Below are 15,223 nucleotides of genomic sequence, written 5' to 3' on the forward strand. Positions count from 1 at the left end.
TACCTCTCTCATTAGACTTTTAAAATCATTCTTACGCTCTTCTAAGAAGGCTTTGGGGCTTCAGACCAGTTCATATTCCCTTTTCATGTTGCAGATGTGGGTTTCTTGACATTGTTGTCCTCTTCAAAGTTTTTGTCTTGATCTCCACTCTTCTCATAGTATGAATCTATGGTACGTATCTTTTTACTCATGGTGTTTCTTTATTCCCTGGCCTTTAAAGAGTTTGACCTCTTCTGCTGGGGAACAGAGTGCACTGAGCCAAGCTTCTTTTGTTGGGAGCCTACATATTGGTCACTGGCTTTGTGTGCTGGGGCCTCTTATGTTGGCAATTGGAAGCTGTAGGATCCTGGCAGCTTACCTCATGTTGAGCTGAAATCAGCAAAGCTGGAAGTTTCAGGCAGTTCTAGGTTGTCTGCTTTCCTTTCCTTAGCTTTCTTCAGCTCCTTTTCGATGGGTGCTACAGGGTATTTATCTGCTTCGGGCCCCTTTCAGTGCTGTCTCCCTTGTTTCTGCTAATGCACTGGGAGATTCCTTTGAGGTAGAGTACCGAGGCACCTGGTGGTTTTCTGAGCTGGTTTCCACCAGTTCCTCCCAACCTCAATGAGGTCCAGGTGTTGGTGTTTGCCTGCTCTACCACCTGGACTTCAGGATCTCTTCCTGGTTGACAGTTGGAGGTTCTCACAGCTTACCTTGTGTTTGGCTGGTATCAGCCATGCTTGGACTTTAGGAAGACTTTAGGTTGCTTTCTTCTGCTCTTTTCAGATAAATGGTGCAGGATACTTATCCGCCCGGGCCTTTTGTAGTGCTATTACCCTTATTTTTGCTGAGGCACTGGGAGACCCATTTGCTGGGCTGCTGCACTGCTACTCCCCAACTTTCTTCTACTTCAGATGTTCCAGGGTTTTTTTGGGGGGGATTTTCTGGGTTTTCAGAGGTTGATAGGGGAGAGTGAGAGCAACTACCTTTTTACTCCACCATCTTGTCCCCCCAATTTTCATATAATTTGGTTGTGGTTTTGCTGCCGCCGCCTTCTTCTTCTTCTTCTTCTTCTTCTTCTTCTTCTTCTTCTTCTTCTTCTTCTTCTTCTTCTTCTTCTTCTTCTTCTTCTGTCTCTTTTCCCCTCCCCTCCAAAGTTCTTTTTAAAAGTCTCAGGTAAAAGAACAAAGATGAATCGATCTTTATCCTGTGCAATAATAGAAATCAACAGACTTCCATCGGACATGCCCTTGGACAAATTCTCTCTCATTTAGAAATGGGCAGTCATGTTTTGTTCCTCATTTTGAAAACCTGATCAAGGGTTGAACACAAATTCTAGATTGCGGTGGGAACCATCAAGCTTTTCTCTTACTCATCAAGTTGTGGCTCATGTTCACTTAAAGAAACCTTCTAAATACCTTTTGAATTTAGTCTAAAACTGCCAACCTTTCACAAGGAAAGTTTTCATTTCTGCCAAAGTGTTGGTTTTATATGAACACCCCCTGCACCTCCAACCTTTTTGTCCTTTTTTTTGGTGGCTCAAGTTTAGTGTTGAAAAAGAATAGACAGTATATAAAAATACTTTTTTTTTGTTTGGTTTTGAGTAAAAGTCTTCTGTTTTAGGGAAATATGATGCTTACTAAATACTTTTTTCATAAAGTTTGTTAATAACATTCTTTCTTTTCCCTTCTTCCTTCCTTTCTTTCTTTCTTTCTTTCTTTTCCTTCCTTTCTTTCTTCTTCTCTTTTCTTTTTCTTTCTTTCTTTCTTCCTTCCTTCCTTCTCTTCTTTCTTTCTTCTTTCTTTCTTTCTTTCTTTCTTTCTTTCTTTCTTCTTTCTTTCTTTCTTTCATTTTTCCTCCTACACTTGACAGGTATGAGAGGGATGGTGTCTCTTAGCAGCAGTTCTTTGAGATGGAGTTGAACTCAATGAGTCCTCACCACAAAAGGATCATACATTGGGTTAGATCAACCTAGTTACCCCTAAGCTGCCAAGCTTGCTTTTTAATTATTAATATTATTATTTTTAGCTGGACCATATATATGATACCTGGTGCCATTTTATTTTGTTTAGTTTTTTTTTTCTTTTCTTGATGACCCTGAGCACAAAGTAGCTGAGATAGATGAGTGAGGACCACATGATGTTCTGAATATGAGAGCGGCACTGGTTTTGCTGCATCCAGGAAAAATCGAGATAGTTAACTACACAACCCATCAACATCTGTGTAATCAGAAACAAGGTGATGAACATGGTGAACTTCGGTGAGACCTGGAACCCCACCGCTTGCAAGGTATAGTAGGAATACATTACTGCATGCACTTCATAGTTCATGGTCATGAACCAACCATGTCCTTCTAAAAGTAGCAAGAATAGAGCAGCACAGTGATGTGGTGACACCAATGTAGTAAGATGAGTTTCTGTTTTTGAAAAATAATTAATAGTTTCTCCAAATTCAAGTGATTTGCTTAATACAAATGCAAAAGACGCAAATTTGCTGACAGGTCCATTGTAAAAACTCTGATCACAAATTGATTGCTTCAGGCCTTTGGTCATCAAAATGTACACAATATAAGCACCAGTTTGAAGAGCAACAACTATACCCTAACCCTATATGGAAGACTGCAATGCTCAGGGACCACAGTACAAGTGGCTTCCTGACTTCCAACTTTGCCCATTTGTTCATTAGGTGCTGACCACCAAATATAAAGGCAGCATACAGAGCTGAAAATAAGAACGATTTTCTTCCAGTTCTCTTGCATCGACTGGATGGCTTTGTTCTCATTGAATTGCTTTTCAAATTCATATTCCTGAGAAGTCAACACTACATGTTCATTTGAACTGCTTCTCTGAATCCCTGCATATTCCATATAAAAATAAGTAAATTATCTGCAAAAAAGCATTTCTCCCCCTTTCTATTACTGTCTGAAGTCCTTCCCTCAACAACCTCCCATTTCTTCCCCTCCTTGTGCACCCTCTGCATCTCTCTAAGCTGCATCCTGGATTTGCCATTGCTTTCTCCTGCTCTTCCTATTCTCTTTCTCCTGTATCTGGTGTTCTTCTTGATCCTGTTTCATTTTGAAGTTTCATTTTCATTGTATTATGAGGTTGAGGTTCAGACACATGAGCAGACACCTTAAACTTACTTGGATGATTCCATTTCTCTACATGGAGGACACTTGGGAACTTGTTTCTGAGTTGAGGGCCGCTCTAAGAGTCTGATCTGGGTTTAACATCCAGGACAGAATTTGCCTCTTGTCCAGGCTTAACCCACAAGGCTCAATCATTTAGGAACCAGGGCTCTCCAAATCTCTCCCTGCAAGGGAGGCTACTGAGACATTCCTTCTCACTCTTTGAACCTTAGATTTACACATTCACTCCTCTATGCAGGTGGCACCAAGGCACATGGGAAAGCCTTGGAAACTACAACCCAATCTAGGAACCCTCATAACGAGGAAATGTATGTTGTCACATCCTCAGCAGATGTTTTGGGGAGTGTCTCACGGGAAACACTCTTTGAAGTTAGGCTAGATTTTCTCTATATATCCTTTACCCTCAGATGAATAAACTGACTCAGTCTTTACTGCTCCGCCTGGCCGACGTCTCACATTTATTTTCTGCCTTCCCGTTCAGTGCACTATCTGATTGCTGGCAACATTTCAGAGGGTCTTGATGATGTGTAAAGGAAGTGTTTGGGAGAAACTATGAGTCACGTATAGACTTCCTGCCAAATATTTAGTGCAAGGGAAGCTCTTTGATGACCCTTATCGCATTCAAAAAGCCCTTTCAATATCACTACCTAGTCTTTTTCCTCTGCCCATTTTAGGAAAATCCTGGTGACTCTTCTGTTTACAACCTTCAGTGATATACCTGTTGTAAGGGAACAGGCCTTAAGTTCTTCTCCCCCACTAAAACCATCTGAGTCTGAGAAACAGGCATTACTCTTTGGTATTGGAACCAGTAAGAACAGTTGTATGAATTCATCTAGCAATATTCTGCAGCATGAGAACAGGAGTGGAGAAGGCAGAAGGCAAAATTGACTCAGATGTGAGGTTAGGAAAGAGATATGCAGCAATAGGACAAAGGATTCAAGGATTCAAGAGCACATGAAACTCTGAAGTTGGAATTCTTAACTATGAGGCCAAGATTTTCCATGAATGAAAGTGCATCTATAACAGCATGGTCCCCGAATAAAGCAGAGAGTGGAGTGATTAGAGGTTATGGTGAGAATGAAAAATACATTTGAAAGGATGAGGGATAGAGATAAGTAAAGCAATGAGGTAGGGTTAGATAGAAGAATTTTAGAGTTATAGATTATAGAGATAGAACACTTTGGGTACTAGTGACTCCAAGGGTGTGGCTATTCTTATATATGGCTGGGGTAGAGGGAAGGTTCAGATCATGACAGTGCACTACTTTGATGTACTAGGAAAAAAGGATATTTCAGAAGGCATCAACATATAAATTGAAGTCCCCAATTATAAAGTCAGGGTCGGTGGAAGGTTAACAAGGGCTCATAATGTCCCATCCTGCACAGTTTTTCAAAGATCATTGAGAATAGCGCAGCAATTACACTTAGGTCACTTAAACTGAAACACTTATCAAGCACCTAATGGTGCAAAGCACTCTGCTAGGGACTAGGGACATGAACACAAAAATGACAAATAGTCCCTGTCCTTAAAGAGCTTATATTTTACTGAATGCACATTCTTCCAGTTGCTAAGGATGAACTTTACCAGGCTGTCTTGAAATCATCAAGGTAAAGTCAAGTCATCTATTATGATGTCCTGAGGTATTTTGCTTATCAACTTCCTATTAACCATTTTGGTCATGTCCTTTGTAATCTATAAATCATTCTCATAGTCTAAGAAAATTAAAGCAACTTGAGAGTTGAGCTTCTCTGTTTTCATGTTGTCATACATTAGCTTCTCCATTTGCCCTGAGCCATTACTCACTCTACTCTTAATCTCATTCCCTTCCTTCTGATGACCATTTCCAGTTTATCCTGAATCTATCCTGTTTGTTCATAGTGATTTACGTGTTGTCTTCTCCATTATGTTGTGAGTGCCTTGGACCAGGGATTGTCTTTTATCTTTTTTTGTCTCCCCAGGCACACATTGCTGTTATTCACTCATTCAGACATGTCTGAACTCTTCATGACCCTATAATCATAACTGTTCCATAAAGTTTTCTTGGCAGAGATACTGAAATGGTTTGGCATTTCCTCCTCCAGTGGATCCTTTTGTCAGACAGAGCAAGGATAACTGACTTGCCCAGGGTAACACAGCTAGGAAGTGTCTGAAGCTGGATTTGAACTCAGATATTCCTGATTCCAGGCCCAACACTCTGTTCCCTGAGACACCAGCTGGCACAACATGCTAGTTGACTCAGTGATTGACTTATTTGATCCTACTTTTTTTTAAATAAAATAACTTAGAGAACACAGACACAAGCAAAAGCCTTTTGTTTTCCCTATTAACTTCAGCTCATTGCAATCTTTAGCATTCCCAGTGCTGTTATTACAGGTCTTTCCTATATTTTATAATCATCCTTTTTCACCTGGGCTTGCTTGTATCCTGTGTTTATCCTTTTTTTTTTTTTTGCTTTTTGGTGAGGCAATCAGGATAAAGTGACTTGCACAGGGTCACACAGCTAGTAAGTGTCAAATGTCCAAAGCCAAATTTGAACTCAGGTCCTCCTGACCCCAAGACCAGAGCTCTATCCACTGAGCCACCGAGCTGCTCCTATCCTGCATATATCTTTTTAAACCTATATTTTTAGTTGTCTAAATCTATATTCTGAGGTCAGGTTCTAATGTTCTACATTCTTGGTGCCCTTTTACCTCTCACATTTTCTGTTCCATATTCTAGCAGCCCTCCAGCTCTCACACTTTATGATTCTACTTCCTCTGGACTATGAACTGATTCAGTGGAAGTATTAGACAACCAAGTTCAACCCTTCTCCCTTGTGAGTATCAACCCTTAGTACTGTTGACGAAGGCCATACTAAAACTTGTATCCGTTTCCTGACCCTAGTTAGTCTCGTCCAGGATGAAATTAGGAAGGAAAAAAAGGTTGACCTAATTCATGTTAGGGTTTACTAAGATTAGGATAATGTGTTTCTGATACATAGACTAATTCTTTGGAATCTCCTTTTCTCTCTCTTAGATGATCAATTAGAAGGAACAGAGGTGAGTCTAATATTTTGTTTGACATCAGAGAATTTGAATAGTTAATACTGTATGGGGGCTCTGGGGTCCATATTGATACATTAGAAAGAACAAAAAATTGATGTTAAAAGGTAATTAACTTTTCTTTGGGGATCTGCTATTGATTTGCTGTGTGATTTGAGTAACTCTTTTACCCCCTCTGAGCGACAGTTTCATCAACTATAAAATAAGACCATTGTACTAAAATTCTCTAAAAGATATTCTTAGGGTCCTTTCTCTGTGCTCACATTCTATATTATTTGTTCTAAGGTCTCTTGTAGCTCCAGCATTTCAACATTCATTTTTTAAAATAGTAAAGTCAAACTTAGAAAGTGGAAGTGATTAGTTCAAGGTCAGAAGACTTGAACAGGGACACCCCAAATAAGTATGAATATTGTAAGAGCCAAAGATAGAGGTTCTAAGACTCCAGTGGAATATACGAACCACTGTCTGAAAAATGGCTGCTACAGATAGCCTGGTACAAGCAAAGCTGCATGATACCTGGATACCCTCAAACCAATCTGCACCATACATCAGAAAATTAATATGAACCAATAAATATGCACTCTGTGATGCTAATATGTGAGTACTAAATGTGAAACACTTTCTTCATTATCTTCTAATTTATGTCTCCAGAGACAGCTTATGACCACTTGGATCTATGTAGCAAAGGAAATGGATATACTCAGATTCAAAAGACAAGTCTTCCTGACTCCAGGCCTGATGCTCAATCCGTTGGGCCAGCTAGTTAAGTGGCCTCCAATTGTCTCTCAAGACTCTTTTGTCCATCACCTCCTCTCTCCAATACTCAGGATCTAATTAAACTCTTTACTCTCTCTGTTCCAGACAATCCATTTTCCTATCTTTTTAAGGAAAGCTATGCCAATGACCATATTTGAAAGAAAAGCTTCACATGCTTCTCTGTTGCACGTTGATGTTTTTCATTGATGATTTAGCTCGTTGGAAAGTTATGGCATTTTGATTTGATGCTTGAGCTCATTTTGTACTGGCCATCCTCTATGCCTGGAATGGACTCCCCTTTCTTCCTTTAAGATGCAGATCAAAATATTATTTTGCACAAGGAGTTTTTCCTGATCCTTCTGATAGGATTATTGTTATTGCACCACTTTCTACTGCCTGGGTACTCTGACCAATCCTGAACTGTGATAGCAAGCAGGTCTCTATAATTAAACTAATACCTTACGGTGGGATTTCAGGTACATTGATAGCAAAACGGTGTGTCTTATTAAAAAATCACTTGAGGGCTGGGATTAGCCACGAGGGCCTCCGGGGTGATTGTTATTTTCAGTATTTAAACTGGACCCTGGCAATCAAAAGGGCTCAAAAGCAAAAGAGATAGGAGCAAGGAGCTCTCTTGGAAACTCTGGAGAAAAAGCTCCTGGCGGTTCTGCGCTATGAAAAGAAGGGCCTTGGCGGCTCAACCTGTGCAATCAAGGTAAAGAGAGCGAAGGTCGCAACACCCTATTTTTTAACAGTTTTAGGGGTCAAAAGGCTCCGGGTAAAGTGGGGAAATAGGAAAAACAAAAGTAAAAAGGCTTCGGAATAGGAGCATGAGAAAAGAAAAGAAAAGAAAAGAAAAGGGCTGCAGCATAACAATAGTATCCCTTTGGAAGGCCATAAGCACTCTCTTAAGGTTTTGGGAGGCGCACCTGGCATTGAAAGTATGGATCAAATACAAAGCAGAAGCAAAGACAGAGAAAATAATGTGCAACTTTTAAAAGAAATAGTGAAGAAATAAGTTTATTCTTCACAGATGGTCAGTTACAGGAATTTTTGGAATGTGTAGAAACATGCTGCCCGTGGGTGCTTCAGGAAAGAAAAATCGATTTACAAATAAGGGAAACGGTGGGTAGACAAATGAGTGATTACTATAGAGAAGTACGTCCAGGTGCTTTCTCCATAGCTACATTCTCAATTTCAACCGTGCTAAAAATATGTCTCGATCCTCAAGAGGATGTGTTATTAATAACTGAAATACATAAGGCAGATTTGGGGGCAGGAACTAAGGAAGAAGAAGATATGAATAGAATATTTCAGGAAAAGCTTAGAATTGTAGAAGATGTTATCTATGCAAAATGTATTAGACCTTCAGCACCACCACATCCCTCACCCTCACATAGATCAAGCTCCTACAGAAAACATAATGAGGAGATAAATAAATATCAAAAAAGCCATAAAATACACTGTAAAGGATTATTAGAAAAGGCAATTATAAAAGCAGAGGAAAAGGGACAGGTAGTACCCATGGAATTCAAATTACCTGTGCCCAAAATAATGCTATTTCCAGTACATGAGGAGGAAGATGTAAATAACCCAAGTACAAACACTGGAGTTCAGAGACAGTTTAAATTTAAATTGTTAAAAGAATTAAAAGAGGCTTCAGTTAATTCCGGATCCAATAGAATATTAGCCCCATATAACTGGTATTCTATAGTAAAGATATGTCTTGATACTGGAGATTATTTCATTTGGGAATCAGAATATTGTTTTTAATATAAATGTATTTATTTTTAGTTTTCAATATTCACTTCCACAAGTTTTTGAGTTCCAATTTTTTGCCCCATCGTACACCTTCCCCTACTCTGTCCTCTCTTCCATCTCTCCCCCCTTCTCTTATCCCCTTCCCCTTCTAGTTTCCTGTAGGGCAACATGGACTTCTATACCCCATCTCCTGTATTTCTTATTTCCCAGTACCATGTGAAAACATTTTTTCTACATATGTTTTCACAACTTTAGGTTTCAAATTTTCTCTCTTTCTCCCTCCCCAGCCACCCTCATTGAAAAGGCAAGCAACTCAATATAGGTTGTACATGTGCAGTTATGCAAAACACTTCCATAGTAGACATGTTGTGAAAAGCTAACTCTGTTTCCCTTAATCCTATCCTGCCCTCCCATTTCTTCTATTCTTTCTTTTGACCCTGTCCCTCCTCAAGAATTATTTGCTTCTGATTACCCCCTTTCCCAATCTGTCCTCCTCTCTATCATCACCCTGTTCTCTTATCCCCTTCTCCACCTATTTTCCTGTAAGGTAACACAGATTTCTATACCCAATTGAATGTGTATGTTACTCCCTCCTTAAGCTAAATCCAATGACAGTAAGATTCACTCATTCCCTCACCTTCCCCTGCTTCCCCTCCACTGTTAGAGACTTTTCTTTTCTATGTTTTCTTCTGATAATTTACCCCATTCTGCCTCTCCCTTTTCTCTTCTCCAAGTATCATCTTCTCTCATCCCTTAATGTTATTCTCCACACATGACCCCTTAATCTTCAACTCACCCTGTGCCCTGTATCTCTCTATCTACCTATCTATCTATCTATCTATCTATCTATCTATCTATATCTATCCATCTATCTATCTATCTATCCATCTATCTATCTTTCTATCTATATACATACATATATTTTTTCTTCAACTGCCCTAATACTGACAAAGATCTCATGAGTTATAAATATCATCTTTCCATGCACGAATGTAAACAGTTCAATCTTAATAAGTCTATCATGATTTCTCTTTCCTGTTTCCCTATTCATGTTCCACTTGAGTCCTGTATTTGAATTTCAAATTTTCTATTCAGCTCTGCTCTTTTCATCAGGAATGCTTGAAAGTCCTCTACTTCACTGAATGACCATGTTTTCCCCTGAGGATTGTACTCACTTTTGCTGGGTAGGTGTTTCTTGGTTGTACTCCTATCTCCTTTGCCCTCTGGAATATTATATTCCATGCCCTGCGTCCTTTAATGTGGAACATGCTAAATCTTATGTTATCCTGATTCTGTTTCCACAGTACTTCAATTGTTTCCTTCTGGCCCTTGTAATATTTTCTTCTTCACCTGGAAACTCTGGAATGGCTATAATATTCCTAGGAGTTTTCCTTTGGGGATCTCTTTCACGAAGAGATCGTGGATTCTTTCAATTTCTATTTGCCCTCTGATTCTAGAAGTGCAGGACAGTTTCCTTAATAATTTCTTGAAAGATGATGTCTAGCCTCTTTTTTTGTTTTGATCGTGGCTTTCCAGATGATCTACTAATTTTTATATTCTCTCTCCTGGATCTATTTTCAAGTAAGTTGTTATTTTTATGATATATGTAATTGTCTTTGACTTTTATTCTTTTGGATTTGTTTTACAATGTCTTCATTTTTCATAAAGTCAGTAGTTTCCAGTTGCTCCATTCTAATTTTTAAGGAAGTATTTTCATCAGTGAGCTTTTGGACTGTTTCCATTTGGCCAATTCTGCTTTTAAAGGCATTCTTCTCCTCATTGGCTTTTTGGACCTCTTTTGCCATTCGGTTTCTCTAGTTTTTTAAGTGTGATTTTCTTCACCATTTTTTGGGTCTACTTTAGCAAACTGCTGACTAGTTTTTTTATGATTTTCTTGCGTCACTTTTATTACTCTTCCCAGCTCTTCCATGGCCTGCGACCTATTTTTCTTGGTGGCTATGGAGTAGGAACTTTGACTTTGTTGTCGTCTCCTAGTTGTATGTTTTCATCTTCTTTGCCACCAAAAAAGAGATTCTATGCTCTGACATTTTTTGCACAGTTTGCTCATGATCCCAGCCAATTACTTGAGTATTAAAAAGGTAAAGGATCTACATCCAGTGTGCAGAATACACTGTCCCAAGCTTTGAGGGTTTTCTGCAATTATGTTCACAGATATTTCCAGAAACATCTAACTTTTCAGGTCTCCAAAGTGGTATGATAAAGAGTGATGTATTTACTCCTTTCCTGGCCTGTGCTCTGATCTATCAGTGACCACAAACATTCCTTTTTACCTTGGAACTGTGAGGAGTATTCTCTCTGCCCCATTGTAATAGCTCCACCACGCCAGCACTCTTCCTTGCCCCAGGAGTGCCACCCAGAACTGTGACCCACATAAAACCATGGCAAAGAAAGAGAATTCTACCTCTACACCCATAGAAATCACTAATCTCCCTCTGATCAGCCACTGAATTCCCCCTCAATCTGTGGGCTAGAATATCCAGAAGCAGCTGCCCGCCCCACCAGGGGTACAACCTGGAATGGGGCTGAGAATTACTTTCTCTCTCATGAGGTCACAGAATTTTCATAGTGACATTCTAAGTTGTCTTTGGAGTTCTGGGTCAAGGAATCGGGGAAATGCCACAGCTGCCCACGATTCAGTCCCCTGAGCCCTGGACCAGGTTGATTTCCTACATGCCCAAGGTGAACTGTGTTTCTCTCCTAGCTCTACACAATAGATCTTTCTAATCAAACTGAGACAGAGCTTTCTAATCAACCATCCATTGTCTTGGAATGGACATTTGCATCACTCTGTCTTTTGTAGTTTCTGCTGCTCTAGAATTTATTTAGAGCCATTTTTTCAAGTTATTTCAAGATGTGTTTGGGGGAGAGCTAAAGAAAGTTGCTGCATTTACTGCACTGTGTTAGCTCTGTCCCCGCACCATTTAAATAATGTTTAACATTCCTTTGAAACACAATGTTTTGGGGCTAGGTAAGTGAGTGACCACAACAAACAGCACCTGGGAAACAAGTGAAACCATTTCATTTTTGACTTTCCTATCTGGAAAGAAAATCTCAAGGACCATATTCCATAAGGAATCTAATAGTGATAAATGTGCATTTAAATGTAGATTCACCTTGGGAAAAAAGAATCAACTTGGGGAAAAAAGATAGGAAAGTGGTTGAAGAGGAGAAAAGGGAAGTCCAAAGGAAATTTAAAATAGATATACACTTGTGGGCCAGGCCACCTGCAGGACCGGCCCAGCCGATGTAGGGGACAGGCAAGGGTGCTGCCTGCTTGGCCAGTGCTTCTCCCTCTCTCCTGGCAGGCTCCTCTCCGGGCAAATCTGTGACCTCAGCTAGGAGGACAGCAGTGAGGCAGGCCTCACCTCCTCTGTCACCCCAGTGGTCACTCCGGCCTTGAGAAGGATCAGCCTCAACCTGGCAGCAGCTTTGCTGCAGACTTGTCCTGCTCTTCTGCCACGTGAGTCAGAATTCTGCGCTCCAGTTCTCAAAGCTGGTCCTGCACCTCCTCTAGCTGTAGGAACCCAGCCTGAGCACTTGTGTCACCAAGAAGCAATTGATGAATCCAGGCAGGGTCCTTAGACTCCACGTAGAAGCCACCAGAGAAAAGCTCAGCAAACACCCGAAAACAGCAGGGATGAGGAAGGAAGAGGGCCTGGACAGGAGGCCTGGGCTGTCTAAACACTCTGAGGGCCGGCACATGCCTGCCTGATGCCAAGGAAGGATACTTGTGAAACAAGTGACTGGCATTTCTCTACTGCTTTTGAGGTCTGCAAGAAGGATCTCATTGGATCCTCTGGGACCTCATATTATCCCATTTGATAGATGGAACTGAACCTTCTGATTAGCTAGTCTTTGCTTAGATCAGAGAAATGCTGCAGAGTGGGCTTTGCAAAGCCTCAGACTGAGTCATGGCTGACAGGTGGATTTGGAAACAGTTAAGGAGTCAGGTTAAATTAGCAAGGAAAGGAAGAGAGCATTTTCCCTAACCTCAACCTCTCAGCCCAAAGCACTGCATTTAACCCTAATTCATTCAGGGTTGATGTCAGATGCACTGTCTCAAAGGCCTGAAGAAATCTTTTCATGTGGGTTGGAAGTTTCAAGAGATTTTAACTCAAAACCTTTGTAGAGTGCTGCGGGGACCTTGGGGGCACTGAACTGCTATAGGTCCTGGTGGATTGCCTTCTGAATATAGTTCCAGTTCAAATCTGTGAAAATGCTTAACCTAGAGATACCTCATGGACAATGTTTATGGACATCAAATCCTGCATGAAGGAGAGGACATTTTTAATTCTCTAAGGAGTGTGACCCAGAATCTAACCTTGTCAGAGAAGAAGGATATCCTAGGCAACCTCACAGTTAACCCTGAATTCTTAAGTGTATAAGTTCCCAAGTTTGAGACCCTGAGATTCTGACCTTATAAAGATAGAAGGGCATTTCCTGATCCAGAAAGCTCATTGGAGAAAGATGAAGATGGTCTGCATAAATAGTTACTGTGCAGTGTCCTATGTGCAGAGAAAATATAGTGAGTACCTTGGACAGTGCAGGTCCGATGGACAATGGATTCTGTGTTAGCCCCAAAATATGTTTAACTTTTTTTTTGGGGGGGGGGTGAGGCAGTTGGGGTTAAGTGACTTACCCAGAGTCACACACAGCTAGTTAAGTGTTAATGTGTCTGAGGCCAGATTTCAAGTCTGGTCCTCCTGACTCCAGGGCGTGCTCTGTCCACTGCACTACCTAGCTGCCCCTGTTTAACTTCTGAATCACAGAGTATCATGAGTCTAGGGGAGAAAGGATAAGAGTCTGGGGGAAAGAAGGAATTACTATGATATCAAAGGGTGGCCTCAAGAACAACCTTCACCTCATCCCTTTTCAGGGGACCTCATGGGCTGTTCAGTCTTGTGTGTTTGTCTGTTTGTGGATATCTGTGAATCCTCTGCACCTTCTGCATTTTTGATACCTCAGGGGCTTGCAAGAGAGCAAGTCATTCACATATGAGGACACCAAAAAAAGCAGAAGCATTTGGGGGGGGGATCCTAAGGGCTTCAGAGGATTACCTGAGGACAATATGAGTCAGCAGTGTGATGGGCCAGCCAAAAGAGTCAATGCTACCTCGGGGCATATGAGGAGAGGCACATATTCCAGGAACAAGTTGGTGACAGTCCCGGTATAATCTCTTCCTTGGACAGATCACATCTCAAATGCTGTGTTCAGGTCTAGGCATCATGGTTTAAGGAGGACATTCATGAGCCAGAAAGTGTCCATAGAAGGGCAACCAAGGATGGCTACAGGCTTTGAATCTATCTCATATAAGGAGCAAATGAAGGAATTAGACATATTGAGCTTAGAGAAGAGGAGACTTGGTAGGGTGATATGAAAGCCGTTCTAGTATCAGAAGGGCTGACATGTGGATGAGCGTTTAGAGTTGTCCTGGCTTCCCCCAAAGGGAAAGACCAAAGGACAATGAGGGGTAGAAATTCAGGATTTTTTGACTGTTAGAACTTAGAGGGATGTTTAGGGATCATCTAGCCTACCCATTCCTTCCTTATACAGGTGAGAAGATTAGCCCAAAATAGTCAAGTGAGGAGGTCAAAAGTGACTAGGGACAGTCTCAGGAAAGAATGAAAATCACAAGTAAGCAGCACAATCTCTTGGTTCACTTTCATGGTGGCACTGATGTGCTTAGAAAGGAAGGGGTCGGACCTTCTGCTTCTGGGAGCCAAGATGGTGGAGTAAGAAGTAGCTCTTACCCTCCGTTGTTAACCTCTGAAAGCCCAGAAAATATCACCCCAGGAAAAAACCTGGAATAGCTGAACCAGAAGAAAGATGGGGTGCAGCAGTCCAGTAGCCCAGGTAGCTTGAGAGATTAATGGGAAAGGCCCCTATTGCCCTGGGGTTAGGGGAGCAGTACAGAATGTGAGGCATCCCGGCAAGCTAGCAGAAAGCCCCACCTCAGCATACTAGGGGGAGATCCTGAAACACAGGTGGTTGAGCAGGCAAACACCAACACCTGGACCCCCTAGTGCCTCAGTGAGGGTGGGGGAACTGTTGGAAACCAGCTTGGAAAACACCAGGTGCCTCGGCATTCTACAGCACCAGGTCTCCCACTGCCTCAGCAAAAGTACTATCCACTATCAGTGGATAGAGTATCAGCTCTAGATTCAGGAGGACCTGAGTTCAAATCTGGCCTCAGACACATAACACTTACTAGCTGTGTGACCCTTGGCAAGTCGTTTAACCCCATTGCCTAGACACAACAAAAAAATAAATGAATAAATAAGGGAAGCAAGCTCCAAAGGGCCCCAGATGGATAAACATCCTGCAGCATCCATCTGAAAGGAGCTGAAGAAAGCAAAAGGAAAAGAAAAGCAGGCACCTCCAGGGGCCATACTACCCAATCCAACCCCTAGAGTCCCAGTGTTGCTGATTCCAGCCCAACACCAGGTAAGCTGCCAGAACCCTACAGCCTCCAACTGCCAACATTGGAGGCCCCAGCACACAAAACCAGCGACCAAGGCCT

General features: G+C 41.4%; 1 pseudogene; it reads right to left on the minus strand.

Moving 5' to 3' along the window:
* Nucleotides 1–1,961: 1,961 nt before the first annotated feature.
* Nucleotides 1,962–2,842, minus strand: LOC110203533 (very long chain fatty acid elongase 6 pseudogene; annotated as a pseudogene).
* Nucleotides 2,843–15,223: the final 12,381 nt, after the last annotated feature.

Source organism: Phascolarctos cinereus, unplaced genomic scaffold (assembly GCF_003287225.1).
Source record: "Phascolarctos cinereus isolate Bilbo 61053 unplaced genomic scaffold, phaCin_HiC Scaffold_8;HRSCAF=390, whole genome shotgun sequence".
NCBI lineage: Eukaryota > Metazoa > Chordata > Mammalia > Diprotodontia > Phascolarctidae > Phascolarctos > Phascolarctos cinereus.